General features: G+C 40.3%; 2 protein-coding genes and 2 long non-coding RNA genes across 5 annotated transcripts in view; 2 read left to right on the top strand and 2 right to left on the bottom strand.

The window, feature by feature from the left end:
• Nucleotides 1-24,771, top strand: part of SEC24B (SEC24 homolog B, COPII coat complex component) — a 553,630-nt gene that overhangs the window by 312,804 nt on the left and 216,055 nt on the right. The gene's annotated exons all lie outside the window — the stretch shown is intronic.
• GRID2 (glutamate ionotropic receptor delta type subunit 2) overlaps nucleotides 1-24,771 on the bottom strand; it is a 679,658-nt gene that overhangs the window by 17,273 nt on the left and 637,614 nt on the right. The window lies entirely within an intron of this gene.
• Nucleotides 5,491-16,865, top strand: LOC128080016 (uncharacterized). The gene is made up of 3 exons (XR_008206440.1): nucleotides 5,491-5,708; nucleotides 9,987-10,097; nucleotides 13,508-16,865. It is a non-coding gene; the product is annotated as an uncharacterized LOC128080016 (long non-coding RNA).
• Nucleotides 10,220-23,577, bottom strand: LOC128080011 (uncharacterized). Its single transcript, XR_008206432.1, has 4 exons — nucleotides 22,058-23,577; nucleotides 16,399-16,494; nucleotides 14,984-15,087; nucleotides 10,220-11,011 (listed from the first exon to the last, which is right to left on the bottom strand). It is a non-coding gene; the product is annotated as an uncharacterized LOC128080011 (long non-coding RNA).

Consider the following 24,771-nt stretch of genomic DNA (forward strand, 5'->3'; position numbering starts at 1 on the left):
ATTCAAGGAAATAAAAGGTAATTTGCTGAGGGCAAAGGAGGGCATTAACAGGCTCTTGCTTTTACCCAGCCAGCTTACCTTTCTCTAGCTCTGTGTCAGACCAAAAATGAGGATTGCACTGATAAGTCTTGTCTCTGTGCTGCAAACTCACAGCTGTGCAGGATGACACACCGTCCGTCATTGTCCTTGCTCAGAGAGCTGCCATAAATAATGCCACGGGAGCTCTCCCCTGCCACCAGCAGCTGCTGCCTCTGCTGGGAGTGGAGCTTAGTGAAGCCCCAAGGCAGGGAAAGCAGAACAGCCTGAAAAGTAGGATCCCAGCATTTATCATCGCATTAACTTGTGAGCCTTTCAAAATATTTGTCTCTTTTCTCTCGCAGGAGAATTTCTATCAGGAAGTTGTCATAATTTCAGACAAATTTCAGGAGCTTACCACGTTAATTTTCTGAATGTATCTAATCTTAGAAGTGTTTTCATTAATAGTGAGCATCACTCTGCTTTCAGAGGAGGCAGAAGCAGGACCATGAAGCAGGTGTGGCAAGAGAACCCCTCAGGTGAGGGGTGCAAGCAGGGTGAGCTTGGCCTGGTTTCTCCCCATCGCCTTTTGCACAGGGGATATTTGTTTTCCTAAGAGAAGGGGAAAAAAGAAGGTAGAAGAGCAGGTTGGTAGGTTACATGATAGGTGGAAAAGGCTAAAGCTGTGAAAGTTCATTAGCTGTGACTTTCTGAGCAAACAAATGGCCAGCTCTATTGCTCAGCCCCTAAATCAGTGACAGCATCAAAAGGCTCTCACTGCAGCACAGCCTGCCCTGGCTGCCCATGGTCACAGCCCTGGATTACCAGCTCCAGGCAGTCCCAGCCTATTGCCTCCAATCACTATTTCTTTGCATGCTTGGGGTCAGACCCTGCAGATGGCTAGAAACAAGCTCCAGGAGATACCTCTCAGAGACCAAGGACACACGCTGCAGTGCATCTCATGGACACCGGCTGCAGGTGGGGATAAATAGCTTATTTAACCAGCTAGCCTCAGATTCATGCTTCCCATGCTTGGCAGAAACCAGGAGCAGGGGCTCTTAACGCACAATCACATTCCTTTAACATTCGTGCAGTTACAATCAATTATATAAAACAGTTCCAATTAGGCTTTTGTTAATCAAAAAGCATCTGGCTAAAACTTCCTTTTAATACATTTTCTAGCCTGCATAGAATGAAAATGGATTTGCCTGAGTTCTGTAAATAAATATCTTTATGAGAAAGATGTATTTAACCTCTGAGAGCTGGTTAAAAAGCAAGTCCGACTTTTTCTGAGTCCAGAACCATTTAGATATGCCTGCGATTGGTTTTGTGAGATAATAGTGCTTGAGAGCCTTCCACAGTTTCTGCTACGTTAGGCCTGAACAGATTTCAAAGAGCTTTTTGTTCAGGCTAGTTCCTATTCTGATTTCAGTTATAAATTTATAAACTGTGTTAATAAAATATTTTCCTTTTATTCTTCTCTAACCTGTCTTTTTGGTTGGACATCAACACAAATTGGAAACCCTGGCAAAATTTCTCAGAGATAAAAAATACATTTGTCACAGTAGGGGCAAACTGAGCTTCTACCCCATGTGCCCAACGCAAAGTAAACAGGCCAGATCTCCACTGTAACAGGAATGATCTGGTGGAGAAGAGAACTCACACTGAACACAGAGATAAGAGACTCCTGTCCCAGTGAGTACATCTGTGTTCAGGAAGCTGCTGTAGGGTTTGTGAAAATCAGGTAGAGGAGCCTGCCTGCACTGCAAAGCCTCTGTCAAATCAGATATCAAAGCATAGGCTTATTTTTTTTTCCCCATCAAAACAGAATTATTGCTTTTCAGCCAGCTCTTCCAGAAACAGGAATTAAACACTCACCACAGGATCTCCCTGTTGGAGAAGACTACCTGCAGCTGCACCGTGCTTGGAGCACAGCCTGCACTCACCACCCATCTCCCTCTCTGGCACAGGAAGCAGGTGGAGGCAAAAAGGCAAAGCTCACCAATGCTGCCTGCTCAAGTAATGGCTTTTAAGCCACCCAGAAAGACTACTGAGCACTGCTAACAGGCATCAGAGCAAACCCTCTGCCCCTGGCAACTACCTGCTTTCCTTGGCCTGAGCAGTTTGATGAGCACAATGCCACGTCCATGCTGTGAGACCAGCCTGATGAACCTGTGATTGCTGCCAGTGTCCTTTTAGAGAACAATCCCAGTTGCAGATGAATAGGATCAGAGGAAGCGAATCCAGCTGCAGAATAGGGCAGCCAAGATTTCTCCCTTGCTGGAAACAGAAGCCAACACAGCAATGCAGGTAGCATAAGGGGGTGCACAGCATATTTTGGTTTAGTGCCCATCCAGGCAGAAGGGAAGGACAGCCTGTACAGAAAGCTTCTGCAGGCAGAAAGGCACTTGCATCACCTAATGCTCTTCTTATACCGTATCTCTTTAGAGCAGTAATACCAACAGGACTGTTGGTTTCTGATCACACCTGTGAGAGAAGTCACATTTACCTATTTTCCTGATGGATGAGCTCCTTAAGACTGAATGTCTACAAATTGAGTTAATATTTAATATGATACACTATGGATTTTTTTAAACTTTTAATACAAGCTTTGAGTTTAACCAGTTTTCACTTAAAACTGCTCAAAGCTAAAAATTAAGCTTAGAGTTCTAACAAAGAAAGCAAGTTACAAATAAATAACACAGAGAATAAATCCCACTTAAAGACTCAGAAGCAGATGAGGTGTTTAGGTTAAAAAAGACAAAGCTTGCATTTAATTTTAAACTAGAGTTGGAGGTGCACTACATTTCCAGGTTTCTCTGTTGTTTTTTTCTCATCGTCCACGAACCCATTTCACATTTGGCACTATTACTGTCTCTCACTCCTGTGCACAGTGCTGGGGCTAGGTAGATACTTTTCTGGATAAGTAATCATGTTTCAGTGGCTGCTAGGATGCTTCAACCTTGTTTATACGCTCACATTTTGATGCTGAGGTAAGGAGGTTCCACTTGCAAAGGACAGATTCAATTCTACGTAGTTGCTTGAAGGCTTACGTCCAGAGAATGCACAGAGAAACCACCATGTTCCTTGGACACACTGATCCACTGCATCAGCACCATTTCCAGCTCTTGTAATAGAGTGTTCACCCTTAAAATACACACTGTGAAAGGCCAATGTGAACACTATGTTTACCCTCTGTTAGCTCATTTAATGCCTAACTCTTTGACAAGGAGATCTCAACTCTTCATGCCTTGCTGGAATGTCTCCAGTCTTAGCTGAGGGGGATGGGGTCATTGAGCTGATCAACCTCGTTGCCTGGAGAGGAGCTGGTGATAGCATGGGGAGGTAGACAAGAGCAGCAGAGAGGATGATCCTACAGGCTCTCTGCCTTCTTTCTGAAGTGTATTATGACTGTCTGACAAGGGCTTTTATGACACTGCTAAAAAACAGGTACCTGGGAGAGGCATTGAAAAGGCACTTAGAATCAGCACCAGGTTCCTTAGCTGTGCGGTTTCAATATGTAATGAATTTCATTTCTTTTCCTACAAAGATGCAGTTTGTAACATCAACACCTTTTCTTCCAAACTAAGAACTGCAGGAAACATTTTCAGAACAGTTAAATAGCCTCAGCATTTTTGGATTTTGTGAGAATAGAGCATAGATGTGCCCAGCCACACTATAACCAGCGGTAGCAAAGGTACAACCAGTCTATGTCTAATTACCAGGGCAAGCCCTTCCCATCACTGAATCCTCATTAAATTTTCCTTCAGATGACTGTATCTTAGCATGTTCATAACATATAACACCATCTTTTATGTTGCTACACCGCAGCAAGGTTTGGGTGGCATGCCAGCAGGTTTGGGGAATGCTAGCACATCCAAGGGGGTGCAAATGGATTGCAAGGAGCAGATGTCTCAATGTTTTCTCACTGCAGGTGCTCTTAAAAGGAAGGCAAACATTTCTTACCCTGCTGTCTCTTGCTTTGATATAAAATGACATGTCAGGGTAGGCACCAGGACCAGCAGCCCTGCACATAGCTGTGTCAGAAAAGGGTGGTGGGAAAATCCCATCATCGTTACAAAGCATGTAGTAATACACAATACTGCAAAGACATATTTTTTTCCTCTTGTATTTACATACAGCAGTGCTGTTTAACCTGCATACTGCTCCCCCAGCCCCAGCAAATTGCTTTTAACAACAAATGGGGTGTGAGCACCCACCTCACATCAAAAGCCATCAAATCTGAGAAGCTCCAAAGAGCCCTTAATTAGATTACTGTGGTTTAGAGGAGTGACTGACAGGGTAGCAAGAGCAAGGTTTTCGAGGGGCACTCAGCATCTTGCAGTGGTCATACAACACGGGCTCGAAACCATTATATCCACAGAAAATGCAAGACAGGTCTCAGCTCCCTCTTGGGTAAGCAGGGCAGGAGGGAAGAAGAGCCATATAAAACCTGTACTTATATTCTCAGTTTTTTCCTCCAGTGCACAGTGCTCACCATGCAGAGATAAAAGTGATGCAGTGATAGATGCATTGCTTACCTCAATGCCTTTATGGTTTGAGTCTGATAAGGTGCTGGTTCAGGAAAAGTCTCAGGCACAGCTGCTTCATTAGGAATGGAGGCCACAGCCTTTCAAATGGGTTTCACTAGATGATTATCAGTTTCCACTGGGCTAAGTTAAGCAAAGCACCCCTCAGCTGACTCATTTTTGGCAGGCAGCAGCTCAGTTTTTCTTATTAGTACTTTCTAAGAGATTTCCTAACACATTTAATTTCAAAAACTTAATAGCTGAAAGGAAAAAACCTAACTAGAAAATAAGATAAAAAGCAACTATAGAAAGAAAAATCATTATCTTAATTACAGAGCAGCTTTGTCCTCTAATGAGAAGGTATTTTTTTCCACAGGACAGCACTGATCAAATAGAGGAGGTACTTTAAATGGGTCTGTGTTTGTGTACTGCATTGAACTTCTAACCTCTCACAACTTGTATTTACTGCATTTCAGAGCTGTATTAGACAGTGAAAGACCTTTTTTTTTTTTTTTCCCCCAAGGATTGCAGGTTCATTTTGTAGAGCTCCCCTGCCATGGAGTTAAATATCTCATGGTATTCATTCAAGTAAATCAATAGCAGTGGATATTTTGTGCAGCCTATAAATGTGTGTGTGTGTATATATATATATTATATATATATATATATATACATATATACGCATACGTAAGTGCCATTTGCCATGGCAGGCATCACTCTCTCTGCACACAAAACAGACAAACTTGCAGGGGTGGATAAAGTGTCTTATGTCTTCTATTCCTTGAGGTAATTCTAGGAAATGGCAGCTGAGCCAAAAAAGAGCTGTGTGTCCCCAGGGAGGCAGCACTACCTGAGCCCTTTTGAGATTTGGTGCCTCAGCTCGCAGCCGAGGGAGTGCCCTGGAGCACAAAGCTCCCTCCTCTTTGCACTCAGCCATAGTGTCACAGCTCTGCTTGGCAGCAGGGTCTGTGTTACCAGCTGCAGTTGTCCCTGCTCTCATCCCCTGCGATCCTCCTGTTGCTGAGGTCTCCAAGGTAAAGCTCAAGATGATGGAGTTCTTGCGGATGTCTACTCCACAGAAGAGTGCTGCAAAGAAGACACTGGCAAATAACCTTTTCCTTCTGTGATTTTTTCTTTCTTCTTGCCTCCAGCAAAATAGCAAAGGTAAGAAGTTAAAAAAAATCGTGCTCTCCTTGATGCAAGTAAATATGCCTTTTGCTAACACGGAGTATTGTAGTGCACTATCATTTGGTAACTGATCTCAATGTTAAATCTGAAAAAAAAAATCAGCTGAAATCACATAACTTAAAACTAAGTAGTCACTTTGGATGTTTGGAAATTCATTAAGGACACCCTAATATTCTTCCAGTGTTGAGTGGCTCTGGTCCAGGAGACCTATAGAATAGTCAGTAATGATTCTGAAGACAGCACTATTTCACACAGCTCATATCCTAATGGAAACATTAAAGTAACTTCTCTGCTTCATTTTTACCCGCAATGTTGTATGCACTCAAACTCCCTAATAGAGGTACTCTTTTACAGAAGAATAGAGAACCTGTCCTTTTCAGACTCACACAAAAGCATGTTTCTTCTGAAAGCAAGACAAGACCTGGAGAACATCGGGATGACTCTGAGACTTGAGGCTATGTCCAAGGGTGAGGTCTCATGTGACACACAGAGGACACAGAATGGAAGATTCGTGTAAGCCTTAAACTTAAGTCTTCACATGGTAGGCAGTTCTGATCAGTAGTTGCACCTGAAAGGTTCAAGGTTCCTTCACTGACAGAAAGGCAAAAAAACCCACCAAAGATTCATTCTAGACCCAGAAAAATCATAAGATTTATTTCTCATCCTAAGCACTTCATTGGGAAAGTAGTTGCAACTCTCTTAATTAAAAAAAAAAAAAAAAGATTAGTTAACCTGCTCAATATATTTTCAAGATTCTTTTTGGTAAAAGCAATGTATAGTACAACATAGATATTTAATCTAATTACTCTGTACAAATATCAAGGCACACTGTAAACATTATGATCTTACACTATGCAGCGTCAAACATGATGATAAAGGCAGGTTTTACTGCTCATGGAAAAAATGATACAAATGGTACAAATCCATAAGCCTCCATTAATTCAGGTACTGCCGTTAGCTGATCTACTTTGTGTGGAAAAATGACACTCAAATATGAATCAAATTTTGAGCTATGCAAGCTCAGCTTTCAAAATAAAGCATGAAAACACGGTGCTGCACTTGTACAACAAAAACTACACATTCTATTTTCAGCACTCAGCTTTGCATAAAAAATTACTCCTTTCTGAGAGGCAGCTCGTTTCAGTTTTTGATAATTTGAAATTAATATTTTTTTTTTACTATGGTGGCTTATGGAACATTTAAAATAGGACAGCTCATACTTGCAACTACCATTTTTGTTCAAGTTGAACTGTTCAGAGTTTCAGTTCCCAGGAACAAAAATTCATGCACTTGCAGTCATACCTTTATCTCAAGAATTTTTTTCTAGAGATAGGTACAATATTTCTGAACATTATCATCAGTAAGGGAAAAGCTGTTCCTTGTTAAAGATACAAAAGTAATAGCCAAGCAATACAGATTCAGCTTTCTTTTTATTTTATTTTATTATTTTTTTAAACCAGAGAACAGCCACCCTGCACTTCCATATAAGAGAGCCTGATTTGCAACTTCTGTGAAGAGAAGGCAAAATAATGCAAAGTACAAACACATCTTTAATTCTGAGCTGCCAGGAAAAATACATTTTCTCTACAAAAAATGTAATTCCTTTCAGAGTTTCTGCATCCTCATTCAAATACAATGAATAACCAATAGGCTACATCTACTCTCCTGTCTCAATCCATAAATACCATTATGGAAAGCAGTTCTGAAAAAGAACTTTGTATAACAGACACTCCAGAAATCGACTAGCAGTTCTAAAATCTAGACTCAAATCTTGGAAATTAAAATTATTTTTGTACCAATGTTGATGTAAATTTCTTTCTTTCTGAACTGGAATAACTAAAACCAAGTATCTCCAAAACTGAGAAGACAGTCTCTTTAATTATCATAGAATCACAAGGTTGGAAAGGACCTACAGAATCATTTAGTCCAACCGTCCTCCTGTCATCATTACTACCCACTAAGCTACTAACCTTATCTCGTAGCTCCTCATCCAAACACCTCTTGAATACTGCCAGGGACAGCGACTCCACCACTTCCCTGGGCAGGTCATTCTGGAGCCTGGCCAGTCTTTGACAGAAAATCAAGCCTGGACTTTTTTTTTTTTTTTAAAGTAAGAATCTGCATTTTGACGACACATAACGCTGACTGTAGAAAGCAATATACCCATCAAATTTCAGGGCTAGTGAAGTTAGAAATGATGATTACCACTGAAAGGCCTCTGAAGAAAAAAGAGTGGGTAAAACAATTCATCCCAAAGCCCTTCTGGTGCTAGAAATAAGCATCTTTCAGAAAGGTAAGATTAAAGAACTCCAACTAATAGAAAAATCCCCTATTCCCTGTGGAGTTGTCCCAAAACTTTATTTCTTCTGTTCCAAAAACAAACAAACAAACAAACAAACAAACAAAAAAACCCACAACAACAACAACAACAACAACAACAACAAAAACTAAAAAAAAAACCATGAAAAAGTCTCACCTCATAAGCTTTAATTGATGACTGAGCTCATTTGGCTTCAATGCCCAACTGTTAGATTTTGTTATGCTTTTCTAGTCCAGGCTAGAGTATGCTGTTACCAAAGTTTTCTTCCCACATAATCAAGCTAAAATCACATCCAACTGATCACCTTTTCACTGTTTTGATAAACCAGATATCTTAAGCTTCTAACATCTTCCCCAAGTCCTGTTTCTCAGATCCCAGGCTGCCTTTACAGCTCTGAATTTTTATGAACTTAATACTAATGGCCATTTTAAAAAATATCTCACTGGTGCTGCATGAAGAAGCAACACCTCCTTTTTTTGCTTGCTCAGTAGTAACCAACTTACATGTTTAAATTCTCATTATTTCTCCTTAGGACTCTTCAAATAATAAATTGTAGGGGCCAAAAAAACTAATTTCACTTCTGGCAAAATATTTCATCTAGCCTAGGGTAGAAGCCATGTTTCAGATTTTAGCATTTAAGCATTTTCATTTTCTAAGGACAAAATTATTTCTGAAAAGAAAAAATTGTTATTGACATACTTTCATTAATTTGTTTGAGCACAGTATTTGACAATATTGTGTTGATTTATTCTGTGGCTGAATCTCTGAAAGAGAAAAAAAAATTGTCATATTGTCAGCATATTTCATCTACTCCTCTTGCCTGCTTCCCTCTCCTGAAATTATCTGAACAATTTCACAATTTCTACACTAGAAGGTTAATTTGAAGTAAGGCAAACTGCAAAACCAAGCCACAGAGACGATGGTTTCATTTCCTCGCAGTTTATTCCACTTCATAGAGGACCAAGTGAAGTAAGAACACAGTGCTCACACTTCTGAGAAATAATCTTTACATGTGCCATTATTTAGCCTAAAGTGGATTGTAACAGCCTGAATGAAGGGGCCCATTATACACCCAAAAGCAAGGAGAGTGCACCGAGCTGCTCAAGGCAACGTGTAGCTTGGAGAAAAATGATGAACTGTAATGCTAAGTTAGCACTGAACTGGCACAGCTGGCAACTAAGGAAGCAAGAAAATATTGCTATTAGAAATGTGAATACCATTGATTCAAAAATTTCTGAAGCTATAAACACTAGATGCAGCAATGACAATTTAAAGTCAATTTTCAGAGATCTAATAGAAGAGCAGTCAGTGCTGGAATAAACCACCACACCTCACTAAACTATTTACTGTCAGAACAATGGCTATGATACATACTGCAACTACTCTGAAAAACAGCCTTGGTTATATTGCTAATAAGGGAAATGAATGCAATAAAAGGTTCTCAGCCACTGCAAGAACAGTAACAATATGAAAAGATGGTCAAAGCATTTTGCTAATGCTCATGAATCAATCTTGTTTGCAATGTATCTGCTGTTTGGAAATTGCACTTCCCATCTCATTATATAATTTACCTATTCTGCCTGTATTTTAAAGAGTTGCCATGCATCCAAGAAAAAGTAAATATGAGCCTTGGATGTGCTTTACTCCTGCTTTCATTGTAGAAAAGGAAAATATAGCTCTGTGCAAGAAACACTGTCCTTTCCAGAAGAAGCTCTGCAATATGACCATGAGCTCCTGTGGTTATAAAAACGTCCTCTGTGGGAGACAGCTTCATTTATAACGAGGTTTTGACAGTGCTAGTGGGATGCTTGATATGGAAAGGATGACAAGAGCTTCATCCATTTTCTCCACATGAATACATCTGAAGTGCTTTGGAGAAAGCCCTTTTCTCCAGGAGCAGTGCATAAGGACAAACATTTCCCATTTCCCTGTAGGCCCAAAGTGATGATCGCATAAAGAAGTAAACCAAGCAGAAGCGAAGATGGCTGCAATCAACAGGTTTTCCTGCAGTGCAAGAGACTATACGTTTCACAAAGGGCAATAAGGTGAGTGAAGACCTGGATGTGCCACTGCTGGGTCATTGCAGCAGCTTTTTTCCACGGTAAGATGGGGTGAATGAGCAACGCTCGCTATAAGAGCCCAATCCTGGAAACAGGAAAAATAAGCCAGAAACTATTTCAAAGTGCCAGGAGACATGCATGTAATAACAATAAGCAAAAATCCTTTACACAGAAATTTCAGTGAAACAAAGAAGGCTGACCAGAATGTTTCAGAGTGGGAAAAATTGTCAATAATAAACAAAGTAACTTCTGTTTTACTGGCCAATTTCATGACAAAAAAAAACTCCAAACATCCTGTGAATCATACTTGGTGCTGGCTGGAAGACTGTTCAGGGCATGATGTCTGTACTCTCTATAAATATTACTACATCCAGTAAACTCAAGGCAACGGCAAGGGGACTATAAAACCACTGAGGATACCATATACTGCAGTGATTGTAAAAAATGCAGTAAAAGAAAAATGATCTTTTATTAAATCTTTTGTTTGGGAGGAGTTTCGCATTTTAACAGGGTATTTAGCAATCAGAACAGCTTTTCATAAGCAGCAGTCTCTCCGCCAAAAGATCTGATTTGGAGCCCCATAAAGTCCTCAAATGTCTTTTAATGCATTTGATGGAAGGAGGAAGGTGAAATGAAGCAAGTTTTTTGCTCTGTTACAATTTTGCTTCCAGCAAACAGAGCCCCCATTTTGTCATCTCATCTTCTCTACCCAGATGATGCCCAGAGGCAGTGCAAAGATTCACTGCAGGCGTGTGGGTCTCTGGATGGCTCTGAACGGCAATAGGCCACCCATGGTTAGTGTGCACCCATTAGTGTTTAATTTCATTGTTAAATCTGCCTGTAGTTACAAATGTTCTCAGTTTGTCACCTCAGATGTTTTCAGTATAAATATGAAGAACCTGGGGGAAAAAAATAAAGTTGTCTTCAAACAATTCAATACATAATAAAAAGCTACACAAAAACCAGTTAGAAGAAACAACCCCCCCCTCCATGTTACTTAAGTAGCAAAAGACAGGGACAGCATAAGAAAGCTGCGGGTGACAGGAGGGCTAACAGCTGCACTGCAAGTTATTGCCAGTTGATTGCTCAGTGCATTTTGCTTTTCTTTTTCTGCATTGGAATACACATGAAAATACTCTGGATTGTCCATAAAAAGAGAATGGGAGGGGTTTTATGAAGTGAGACTGCCTTAAGAAACGGAGAAAAATTTGGTCAAAACCTATGTTCAGATCTTAAGGCAATATCTAAAGGACCTTCACCAACCTGGCTAGAGTGAAGGCATTTCACCTGAAGGCGAACACATTGCAAAACCCAATTAAACTGCTCCCAGTTCAGGTGTCAGGACTGACAGGATTGGAACCATATTGAAAGAACTTTAATAGCAGAAAGCCAGAAGCAGTGTCATTTCAGACTGGATAGACATATGTCAGTTATTTAAATTAAACAAAATAAATATTTTTACAGGGTTAATGACATTTGTCAATGCATGTAATCATAATAAAGTCTGATACACTCTGAAGTTTAAGTACAGCTCTAACACCAAGTGAGTACTTCGGAAAATGTTTATACATTTCAGGAGTTTAGAAGTTGGCTGTAAGAGCATCAAAAATATTTTCATTAAGAAAAGCATATTAACAGCAAATCCAGCAAAACTCTTAACTGTACACTAAAAAACATGTGTCTAAGAACAAATGCTTCATCACCTATAGAGAAGTTGCTTTTTTTTTGATAATTCAAAAATCTTTCATTTCTATTATGAAAAATCCTCTAGACTGAAACAAAACTCAACCTGTATCGTCTTCTCTATTACAACCATCTCTCGCTGTTAGAATAAGCACAGCCTAATCAAACCCAAATATTTACTTAAACTAGTCAATCTCTGTGTATTCTGTACTAAAGGCAGCAAACAGTATCTAATTAACCATCCTGCTTCTCGGGCCATATTGCTAGTATTGTATCTAACTGTATACCAAACTTGTGGAATTTAAGTAAAAAACTCATAAGGAAAAAATTGCACTTCATTGTGTGCACTTGCATGCCAGAAAGGTAACTGTATCATGGGTTGCACCAAAAGAGGGTTAGCCAGCAGGGTGAGGGAGTGGATTGTTCCCCTCTACTCTGCCCTTGTAAGTCCCCATCTGGAGTATTGCATCCAGCGCTGAGGCCCCCAGTAAAAGAAAGATGTAGAGCTGCTGGAGCTGGTCCAGAGGAGGGCCACAAGGGTGATGAGAGGACTGGAGCTCTTGTCCTATGCAGTAAGGTTGAGGGAGGTGGGCTTGTTTAACATGGAGAAAAAAAAGGCTTAAGAGAGACCTCAAGTACTTGAACAGAGATTACAATCAGGAGGAAAAATCAACTTTTTGCATGGTCTGATAGCGACAGGACAAGGGGAATGGCTTTAAATCAAAAAAGGAGAAATTTAGCTTAGAAGCTAGAAGGAAATTCTTCACTTGAAGTGCTGAGTCCCAGGCACAGGCTGCCCAGAGAAGCTGTGGATGCCCCCTCCCTGGAGGCACTCAGGGCAAGGTTGGACAGGACCCTGGGCAGCCTGGGCTGGTGGGTGGCTAGCAGGAGGGTTGGAAATTGATGATCTTCAAGGTCCCTTCCAACCTAAGCAATTCTATAATTCAGTTCCTTTTACTGCATCTCTGGTAACGTTTTTAATACAGCTTGTACTCCACCAACACATACAGCACAAACCTCAGCAACGGTGCTCACAGGGAAGAGGGCAGTTCTACTGCCATCCAAATAAGGTTTGCAGAATCACACTATAGGACATAAGAGCAGTATTTACTCCTGCAGGCACAGTAACTGAATTTCCAAGCTATAATTGAATGATGTGGTTTGCAGCATCTCCAGAACCCCTTGATGGAATTACGTCTGCCTGATAAATTATACAATTTTCAGAACTGTACTTTACACAATGCATGGAGCCCTGAGTTCTGAAGTCTTGATAGATATATCACCTACTTTCTCCTTCTAACACCCTAGAGACTTAAAACACAAGGAGCTGCCCTATGCATAGAAGCGAGGCAGAAAGAAAGCACCCACAAGTTAAGGGAAACACTGCCTTCTCATTTTTTTGAGCTGACAAAAGGCAGTGGGGGAAATGGGACATCTGTTGCTGTCTGCAGCCCGCTTTCTTCCCACTAAAACACACTGCAAACCCATGGAGCATCAGTCAGCATAGAAATAGCGTGGCTACAGTCCACTAGTGGCCAGATTTTCATTCACTCAGTAAATTGCTGACTGGCAACAGGGTAAAATGACCTTTGGTTTGATCTACTGTCTTAAGGAATTTGAACATTTTATTAAGCTGAAATTTTAATATTCTGAAACACAGTGGGACTAAAGCAGGATTAAACATTGGTTTCCTTTGCTGTCTTTATGAACAGGAGAGTATATGCTGAAGGAGTGGATTTCAACTTTAGAAAGCAGGAAGAATTAAGAAAAATCACCCACATACAACTGTAGTAGTCCTAATGGTAGCCTAAACCCCTGCAAATTGATGAAAGAACAGGGTCTATCTTCCTCTATCTATCCTCTGGCTAGAAGAGAATACTCAATGAGGCTGGACAGAGAATAAATGAATGAAAAAATATTTAGTATACTTATTTAATTAGTGCCTTCTGCTTCCAGCGGTCATGTGGCAGAATACGAGACTAACCAGAACAAGGTAGCTACCTATGGAATAATCAAACTTTCAGCAGCGGAGAGAAAGACATCAGTCTGCTCAGACTGGCACAGCAAAGAAATGCAGTCAACACCAAACTTCCACTGCTGGAAACATGCTGCTTCTTTAATGCATTTGATAAAGCACTTACTAAAAAAAGCTGAAATAAAAATCAAGCATGATCATAGAATGTTTTGGTTCAGAAGGGACCTCAAAGATCATACAGATCCAACCCCCCTGCCAGAGGCAGGGTTGCCAACCGCTAGAATATGAAGAATGAATTTTCAATGCATCCAAAGACTTGGTAGAACATGCCTCCTGGTTATGATTTGTCACTTGAAAATGGCTTTTATTGGTCGTTCTATACCTTAGATGATAATAAGGTACCCAAAGACACTCAGTGGCACTTAATACATGTACAAATGCCTTCAGTTTTACTAAAAGGCTAAGTACAATTGAGGAACAGCATTAACTAAAATTATTTAATAAAAGCACTTTTTTTTTGGCAAAACAACTATTTTGATTGGGGCAAAATGCATATGCATACTGGGGATACTCATTCCCAGGTGAAGTGTAACGCTATTGTAACCCTGTGTCTATAGAATTAAAATCAGGATATACTCGAATAAATTGAATTTTTAATGGCTATTTGATCTCTTCAAAGATTCCCACCTTCTTCACTGAGATGTCTCTTTTTGTGTCAAATCTCCAAACAACTTCAATGTCTGTCTGCAGCACAGATCACAGAATTTTCCCTTACGCTTATTTAAGTTCTGCTTGACCTCCATACCTGTCAGGTATGGCACAAACATTATTTTAAGAGCATCTTGTTCATTTAACAGCCTAACCTGGGGTACAATTAATACACACAATATAGATTGGTATCATATTTTGTAAGAAGCTGCTCCAGCTGAAGCTGATAAATACCCAGCAACTCGTTTTAATTGGAATTGGATTGAGCTTCCCATGAAATCAGTAAAATTAGTGTCTATCTAGAAATTGCTGTAACTACTCCAATTTGTTTCATATGATTGCATAACAATAACACAGGATCGAATGAGGAATTCACGGTAGGTAACTGAAAACACTCTAGAAAGTAGCATTAGAAAATGTGATCTGATTTTGATGACAATACTCATTCAAAATCCAATGACAGTACTTTTTAAATCTTTTTCAGTATTAACAAACTTACATTTACCTGCAGTACAGAGAGACTCTTCACAGATTCAATCTCTTTTATCAGGTAGATAAGCATTTCATAATTTCTTTTTCCTTAGCCCTTTCATCTCCTGCAGCAGCCTACTTTTGAAACTAGAAGGTTTTTTTCATTTTTAAAGCTCTACTCAACCTCACACTTAAGCATGGTGCCTTCATCTAGAGAGATGAGGAGCACTTCAACTTAACTTTTATGGTTAAAAGCTCCAATTCTGGAACATTTCAGTATGTCCAACCACCCAGGGAACCCATCTGTATTTCTGCTCTAAAGGGAAAAAAAACTTCAGCAGACCAACTGGTAGATGATGGGGAGGCTAAACCAGTGTCCATTAAATTCCAGGAAGGGAATAAGCGACTTTGGTGCATTTTGCATCTCTCCATCATTTTTAACTTCTTTCTTTTTAATCTCACACACACATTGTCTTATATAACAATCAACACCACTTCTGCAAATACCCTGCTATACCTCATGCTGAAAAAGCAGACCAAAACATTATATTTTTAGAGAAAAACTTGTTCACGCCACTATAAAAAGCCTCTGTATCTGGCAAAAAAAAATATTACTACCTGAAGTCACTGTCATTACTTCAATCATACTAATTAAGCTCAACTGAAGACTTGACAGTTTTTGGAGTGAGATTTGCTTTCTACTAGAAGCAAAAAGTGGGAACAGTTAACATCAGGCTGGCAGCATGCCTTCTGGACACTTGTAAGCTGCCTACTGGAAGAAAATACCCACAGTTTTTTCCTGTCTGCTCCTGTTGGACAAGGAGCATCTATTTCCCCCTAAAGATGGGTGTTCCTTACAGTGACATAGTAACTGTTACATACAACAAAAGGAACAAAATTATATATATATTTTTTGTCAGATCTATAGCGTTGTGTTGAATTAAAATTATTACACCTAGGACCACTTCAAAAATAGTACAAGTGAACAGTGTTATTATTTCCAGGCCCCTACATACTTTTTAAGAAATGAGAATGCTGTTCTTTTTATAAGCAGAACTTGAACACTTCACGTTTCTATTAAAAGTGAGATTCACTCGATGAATTTATTTTGTTTATAGTTTAGGTATTCTAAATAGGTACTTTGTAAGAATGAAAAGTATTTGCTATTTGAAGTGGTACACTTTATAGTGGTCACCATCTTTTTTTTAATTATCATAATAGTAACACATGCAATATAAAACTATATAAATTAACTTAAAATTTATGCAATAATTATTAATTACTGGCAAAAGTATCTGCTTCATGGGATTCAGAGCAGAGACCTGACCAAAAAAGCCTGGATAACTGAAGATGACTTTCTACATATGAAACAGGAATTCTAACCTGAAATGATGGAATAAGAGCCCTAAACCTACTAGCCTTTGTAAGGAGTGTGGTACTGTAGCTTACATACAACGAGTCTTCATTTCTTCCATCCTTCCTTCCATTTCCTGCTCTCACTAACCTCCTGCAAGCTGCTGGAGACTGGCAGTGCGTGTGATGTGGCTGTTCAATAGACCAAAGTATGAAAAATACTTAATAACTTTTTCTCACTATGGTTAGCATGCATGAAATGAATGAGGCTTCCTGCATAAGGGATAAATCCATAACTAAATGTCAAAAACTATAACTCTCTCTGAAGGTAGCTTATTAAGAATTTGCTATGGTTCATTTTACAGTGACACTTCCATATTCAGGAGTGTCAGAAAACAGAGGAGTAGCCTGGGATCAATTCATTCTGACATTAAAATAGGAGGAGATATAAAGGGGAAAGGGAGGGAGAACAGAACTGGTATCTAACAAAGCATCTGAACTCATTCAAAGATAAAGCAAATTCAAGATTCATTACTGAACTCCCCAGTTCCAATCAGACAGGTTCTGAGGCACAGTTGGGGTGATTATAGCTTGCCAGAGTAACACATGGCAGTCCTAAAGCCCCGTTTGTTTAAATAGCATGATATAGCTCTTCCTCCCAGCTCGTGTATTAAAGCTCAATGGAAAAATTGAGTAAGAACAAAATATACAGTACGCTTATGTCAGAAAAGACTAACACCAAAGCTGTCAGTAAAAGAGCAAATTAACCGCGATGGTACACTCGGGTCTCTGATACTATCAGTTTCTAAAAGCAGTACTGGGAGCAATGCAAGACTACAGCAAAATGCATCTTGAATTCTAAAGACCAAAGAACGAAAGCGAGAAAATAAGTCTGGGGATATAAAATAATTTAAAAAAAAAAGAAAATCATTTCTGTAGAAGCTGGATAAAAACCAACACTGGAAGTGAAAACCTCCCCTCCAGAAAATGCCTTCTCTGTAGCAATATACCAGCTTTACCAGAACACAGGTGGGGACAGCTTCAAAACTGCCCAAAAGAGTAGCGCCTCCACACTACTTCCCCTACCACATGAACTTTATTACTACCTGTTATCATCAAGGAGAGAGCATTTTCCACCTTTAGGAGAGAGTCCAGACCTCTGTAAAGCACAAAAACTGAAATAGAGGTCAGGGGCAGCTCCAGGGAGCACCGCCCAACTCAAGGGTTTTACCCAGCTGGTGTAGAAGAAAACAATGAAAAGAAAGAGGAAAGTGTGAGAAGCCTTAGCGTGCTACCAGTACATGAATCCAATCTCACAATAGTTGCCTGACAGCTGAGATGAGAGAGTAACCAAATTTCCTAGGCTGGTAACGCACTGGAGCAGGTTGCCCAAGGAGGTTGTGGATGCCCCATCCCCGGAGGCATTCAAAGCCTGGCTGGATGTGGCTCTGGGCAGCCTGGTCTGGTGGTTGGCGACCCTGCACATGACAAGGGGGTGGAAACTAGATGATCACTGTGGTCCTTTTCAACCCAAGCCATTCTATGATTACTGGCTAAGTATGGCATAACATGGATTAAGGCATGTTCTAGCAGCAAATGGCCTTCTCTTAATGCCAGAAATTCGGAGAACCACATTTGCATGCAAGTGTGAACTCCTGCAGACACCACAAACCAGAGGTGCTTGCAATGTACCTTGGCTTTGTTCAGCTCTCAGACTTCAACAGCTCTGTGGCAAATATCTTCTGCACTTACACACCTCACTTCCAGGATGTTACAGCTAAGCTTTACAACCTAGCATCTGTAAATAATAAAATAAAAAAACAACCTTCTCTTCATCCACTTTACTTTCTGGGGTTGCATTATGATACATCAGAAATGAAGCCTCTCTCCTAATGAAATAAAAGCAACAGCACTCCCAGAGGTGTGCAGCTTTTATGGAGGTTGGTCTGTGAGAACTTGATTATAAGAAAGAAAATTACTGCCAGGTGCTCAGCTTGGCCTTTTAGGGGCTGACTGCCTCCAGATTTGTGGGCTGTCCATAAGGAAAAGCACAGGGAGAAAAAATTGGGACACTCTTAAAGGTTCATGAAGGTAATGGTCACTGTAAACCACCCAGGATGCTTTTATCATCTCAAGTAGGGAAAAAGTTACAAGTGAAAACATACAGCTAACACTAAGAAGATAGCTGTTTCCTTTTGGGGCCTCTTATTACATATGATCAGCAAGGATACATGCAGTCTAGGAAAAATAAATGGTCCAGGGTGATAGGGGAACAAATTTATGGAGAAAAAGGTACCACTGAGGACCTCTTTTCATCAGAATCATATAATCAACCCTACATCTAAAAGCTCCTTGAACACCTCCAGGGTCAGTAACTTCACCATCTCCCTGGGCAGCCCATTCCAGTGCCTGACCACTTGTAATGCAATAATGGAATGATAATAGCTAGGTGGCAAAGTCTTTGGCTACAGCAAATGAGAATGAGCTCAAACGCAGCAGCCACAGATGCAGGAATGGAGGAAAAGAGCTGTTCACCTTCATAAGGCCTCAAGTAGACAGAGATCTCTGGCAAGAGATGCCTTCACCTCCACTGCCAACACTTAAATGAGATCTGGGAACAGGTGGATCCTGGCTCCATCCCTTCTGCTCACTCAGGTACATTGCATGCAGCTGAGCTCCCCTGGGTTGGCTCTGCCTTCCCACCAGGGGCTCAATCACTGGTTCAGGCAATGACTTAGCATTTCCACCATACCACTCTTTCAGAGAAGCAATATTTCCTAACAGCCAGCCTAAATCTCACCTGGTGCAACTTGAGGCCATTCCCTCTAGTCCTATCACTAATTACACAAGAGAAGAGGCTGACCCCCAGCTCACTACAACCTCTCTTCAGTTAGTTATAGAGATCATCTCTCCCTACAGAGCTATAAACAGAGGTAACTGGAATGGAAGGCCCCTGATTTTCTAGATTATAGAGCCTGGCCAATGTCAGAGAATCCATTGCCAAGTCAAGTGTCTCTTCACTCCATTACCAGAGATATCTCACACTGTTCACAATAGCATTACCCAGGAAAAGACAGCTCAGGTGGCTTTGCCACTTTTTCTCATTATGAAAATAGGAAAAATCTGATGTTAAACAGGTTTCTGTCATTTGCAAGGTACTGCTATTGTATCCTACAGGAACTTCTCAGACATTTTATGCTGTTCATTAACAGAAGGGATAAGTTAAACAAGTTTGAACGTTTTAAATAATGGATAAGTCAACATCTTACCACTGTAAAGAGACAGATCAAGTGGAAAAAAAAGGAATGAGAAATTAATAATCATTATTTTCAGAAGGCTGCTTAAACACTTTCCTAAGGAATCTTCTGACTGCCACAGAAATGGCGTGCTCTTGTGAAGAATGTGGGCAGCATTACTACAGTAGGACCTTGGTGCCTAGAGACTGTTGCTACCAGGACCATGATCAGATGCTCCATGTTTGTTCTCATGTGGGTAGGTAGATTAACCCTGGATTTCCTTCTGACCTCCCTGCTTGTTCATTGTGTTTTTTAGTGCTTTCAAGTTAACTGTTGGGGAATCAAAAGCCACGTGAACAGCAAATGCTGTTTAGGAGACTGTCTGAAGCCCTATAATTTTTGCAGAACTCTCCCTGAGCACACCCTGGCAGAACAGCCTCATCACCCATGCTTGGGCCCCAAGCCTGATACAATGAAGCATCCAGAGAGGGGCCACTGTGGTTTAAACTGAGCACTTCTGATGCTTTAATACAGGGTAAGAAACTTCTTATTAACTCCACTGATGTTAAAGAATTACTCTCATCAGCCAAATTCATGAGAGGACACAGATGAAAAAGGTTTTGAAATAAAGTATTTATCTACTCTTTTCACTCATGGTTTTTAAGTGTCTGATGTCTATTCTAGAATTTTTGTACAGTTTTTAATCAGTCAATTTTTGACTACAGAGAAACAGGATATAAAATTAATACACAGATTCTACCCTACCTATTCTTATAATGCAAGAAGCAGTATGTGCTCTCTCCAAGATGATTCCAAACAGGAAATCTCCCCAGGAAATTTCTGGCTGAGGGTCAACCATAGTAAGAAAAACAAACCAAGAAGCTCTCTTTTAATTTGACATAAATTTTCTGCCTGCTTTAGAGGAGCTTTCTCACTCATATTGAGAAGAAATAATACCTCTTATCCGAAAAACTTCCCCTTTTAGTCACGTTAATCTTAATTAGCAGAAAAAAGTGATATTTTAATTACGACACTAATTACTTGCAGAGATCACAATACCTTCAAAGCATTTCATGAGAATTAGTAAAGCATAACCATGCATGCATTTTACCAGCTCCAATGCTACTTGATGTTCTCTAAATATTTTTCAACTAGAATGCCTGCTGCTTTACAATGAATGCCTTCTGTCTCAAAAGAATGGAGGACTAAACACTTTTTCAAAGACAGAAGAAAGTTCAGTTCTCTGATCAGAAAGACAAGTCACATTCAGTTTAGTACATTTCATGTTGGTGTTCTGATTCCAAGGGAGCGCCGTACGTTGCAGCTGCATGCCTGTTTTTCACAGGGACACTGGATAAGTACAGTTTATTAAACCCTGCTGAGACAATCTGTTCTGTTTTAATGTTGTTATAAGTCAGTTAGGCATGTACCATACTTGTTAGCTGTGTATATACTAATTTAATGTATTGATGGGCTGTCAGTACAAATACCTAATGAATATTAAAATACAAACTCAGATACAGAAATGCAAAGCAGAGCCAGCATGTGGTCACCATTTTGAGGGACAGGCAGAGAAAGGAAAAGACCAGAGTTCATAGAAAATGACAGAAAACACTCACGAAATGAACCTGAAAACAAATCACCAGCAACTTCCCAGGAAAGATGGAGAAAAATAATAATTACTAGTCTCAAAAACACTCTAAATATATGCTCTAAATATAAGATAAAAAGAATTTTATCTTCTGCCAGCTGATTTCAATATAAATGAAAGCAGTACACCAGTAAGACAAAGAGAAATAATGAAAAGAAAATAAAGACACTGTACTATGGAAGGGAGGAAGAGGAGGGGAGAAAGAGAAATCCCCTACTGTCTTTCTTCTCAATGTTAATTCCCTATTTAACAATGGCTCTAAAAATGGATAGGAGTAGTTATTTTGTGTGTTCTACATAATACAGTCTTTCAGTAAAAGCATGTACAGACAAATCTCTCCTCTTCAAATAGATGTAGCAGGACTTCATCTTGCATGTATCTCTCCCTTAGCTCACATACAGAGCTGCAGTGGGCTACCTGTTACAGTCTGAAGCCCAGCACACCCCTCAACTGCAGCTCAGAGCTTGTTATCTCACCTTCCTCGGGTGAAAGTGAAAAACAAAATACAAAAAACAAAACAGACCCTTGGACCAGAGAATGAAACATAAAACTAAGCAGGGAGGTGGTGGAGTAGAAACACACAGTAATGAAACCGGGAGGAAGCAGTGATCTGCAAAATCTGTCTGCAGTTCAGCCCTTACTTCCTTCTCCCTTTAGCACCTCCAAAATTACAGAAGCATCTCTAAGAGTGTACCTACCAATTGTGGAAAAGTAGAAAAACAGCAACTAAATAGCAGGCGTAATGCTATAACATGATGAAAAATATAGCAATAATAGCAGAGTGGCAAAGTCTTCGACTGTAGCAAAGGAGGACAAGCCCAATTGCAGCAACCATAGACACAAAAATATAAGAAAAAAGCTTGCTTACATTTGAAAGGCCTCCAGCACGCAGAAATCTCCAGCAAGAAACCCTTGTCTCCCCTTGCCAACCCTTAAATGAGGTCTAGGAAAGGGTGGATCTTGGCTTCATCTGGTCACTCAGGTACACTGCATGCAGCTGAACTTCCTTGGGTTGGCCCTGCCTTCTCACCAGGTGCTCAGTCACTGGTTCAGGCTGTGACTTAGCATTTCTACTACAATAGATAAGCAGGACGCAATGTGTGGTGATCTCCCAGCTGGAAACATGCAAGTACAGAAGGGACCTGTCATGATAACTGAGTGTTCGGAATGGTGGGCTGAGCCTCTGGTATATACAACTGGCCCTCAGATAACAGGACTGCAGGGCAGATGTTGCATGCTCATTCAGGCACACAGGCACACGGAGGGATCAGCAAACTTCTGCAGACTGTAAGAAAGATGCAAAGCTGAGACGGGCTCCATCCCTGATTATTATGGATGACATGCTTCTGTGGAATCTTTCATGAGTCAGTGGGGGGAAGTTTGCAGATTTATCCACAGTGAAGTCTTCCTAGGTTGCAGCCAAACAGCTGTGTTCCCTGATGGGGAGAAGAGTGTGTCTTTATGGAGCAAATCCACAAGGGTTTGTCAAAATTTTAAGCATTATGTAAACAGAAAGACAGCAAGCCTTTGAAACGAAAGGGAAAATTAATGAAATAATAAAACTAACTTAAGAATTGGAATTCTGTATTACATTAAATATATGCTTGCCTGGTGGCTTCAGAAAAGATTTAGTAATAATTTTTTAGCTTAAATAGGGTCTCATGATCAAATACCTCAAGTTAATCTCTGGGTCAGAAGAGGCTGCACAAAAGTTTATCTGCCTTCTCTCTTTCTCTTCTTCTGCTTTCTTCCCAGTTCCTTTTTGTCTCACTTCCAGCCTTCAATTGACCCCTACAAAGTGATGAGGTATGGAAAGCTTTCTGCTTCCCTGATCTTTCCTTTGGGCTCTGGATGCTCATCCTCTAGCCCAGGAGATCAATTTCAGCAGCAGCTGTCAGAAATCTGCTTCAAGAAAGGCTGTGGGGGTGGTAGGCCAGGGCTGTCCAAAAAACAAAGGACTCATCATGGCTTGGCACGAAGTACTTCATCACATTGACTTTATAGGTAAACAAAATCTCTGGGTGAAGTGGTACACGAAGAGGTACTGCTGGCAGAAGAAAAGAACGCAACCCGCTTGGAAACTTCACAAAGAAATGACTTCTTGATGTCCAACAGTAGCATATAGGTAAATGGTAGAGAACACTGCTGAATTCAAGGGGTCCTACAGCTGTGGGATGGTGGAAAGCCAAAGGTTGAAGAGCTAGGTGTTCTAAGTAGCAGAAAGCACTGCATTTATTAGCAGTTTTCTAGTCTCTGCAGTTGGAGCAGAGTCCCTGCACAGGCTTGATACCAAGGGGATTTTTAAACATCTATATCAGACTTTAGAAAATAATTAGAGTCAGTGGCCAATTTCATATCTCATAAAAACATATTCTCAGTGCAAAACAAACCAAAGCCTGCAATAAAACATCAGATCCAATCTGTTAGAAAATAAAAGCCAGATCAGGACAAACACTACCACCTAGGTCCAACTTGTCTGTAAGTCACTGTCTTTTCGCTAATTCCCAGATTTTGTTTTATTTTGTTTTCTACCATTAGAATAAGACCTGGTACACAAAGGTAGATGTCAAGCAAACATTCAGTTCAGTTTAATTTGATAGAGTGTAAATAACACAGACTCTACATTCAGCACTCTGTAAATAAGACTGCATTATTCTTGTCTCTTGTGGCTACTTTCATTGTTTCTGGCAGGAAAACATAGAAAGGAAGGAAATCACTTATTCTGAGTTACAGGCTTTGCTTCTGTTATAGCTCACTAAAGGCCTAATCCTGTTGGGCTCAGAAAAGCTTTGGTAGAACAAAGGATGTCTAATTTAATCGAGGATTAAGGTCACACACCAAATAAAAAATGGGTAAAATAAGGAAGTGAGGCCAGGACGCCATTGCGATGCACTGAATTAGGCAGAATAAGTCCCTCCTCAGGCGAAACTGGCCTGGTGAGCATGGGAAGTGAAATGAAACGTTTCTGAATTCAGGCAGCCATTCATGCTTCCATCATTGAGGCACTGGGGCAAGGAAATTGACCTCTTAATGATTCACCCATTTCCCTTTCTTAAAAACGACAGAAGAAGAAACTGTCTTTCAAACCTATCTCAGCTAATATATACATCCTCAGGTATCCATCAGTGTCGTTGTCACCTGCTGCCTTCCTTAGGCCTGCCATGTGTCAGGTCCATTTTCCTTGCTGTTACCTGGAGGTAGGGGGGATAGCTATAGTGCACAGCTTGCTGCTGCAGAATTCAACATCATCTGCTGAGAGCATTCAAAATGCCTCTTCATGTATTGCAATTCCCACTTTGTTAAAGGTCCAGATAATAAGCTAGGCTCTTTGTAGGATCCAAGCAAATGGAAATGTACCACAATTAAATTTCACATTTGAAGCTGTGTAAAGTTAGTTCCAATCAAGCCATCACTTGTCAACAATTAAGAGAAGGCCGTCATTAGGCCTCATTTCAGCTGTGCTGAAATCAGTAATTAACTTCTCAAAGAAAACAGATATTTTGCAGGGAAGCAGAGTTGACATTTCAATTTGTGATGCATTTTTTAAGCCAAAGGAGAATGCATACTGACACTAAATATTAT

Source organism: Tympanuchus pallidicinctus, unplaced genomic scaffold (assembly GCF_026119805.1).
Source record: "Tympanuchus pallidicinctus isolate F22 unplaced genomic scaffold, pur_lepc_1.0 scaffold2, whole genome shotgun sequence".
In the NCBI taxonomy this organism is placed as follows: domain Eukaryota; kingdom Metazoa; phylum Chordata; class Aves; order Galliformes; family Phasianidae; genus Tympanuchus; species Tympanuchus pallidicinctus.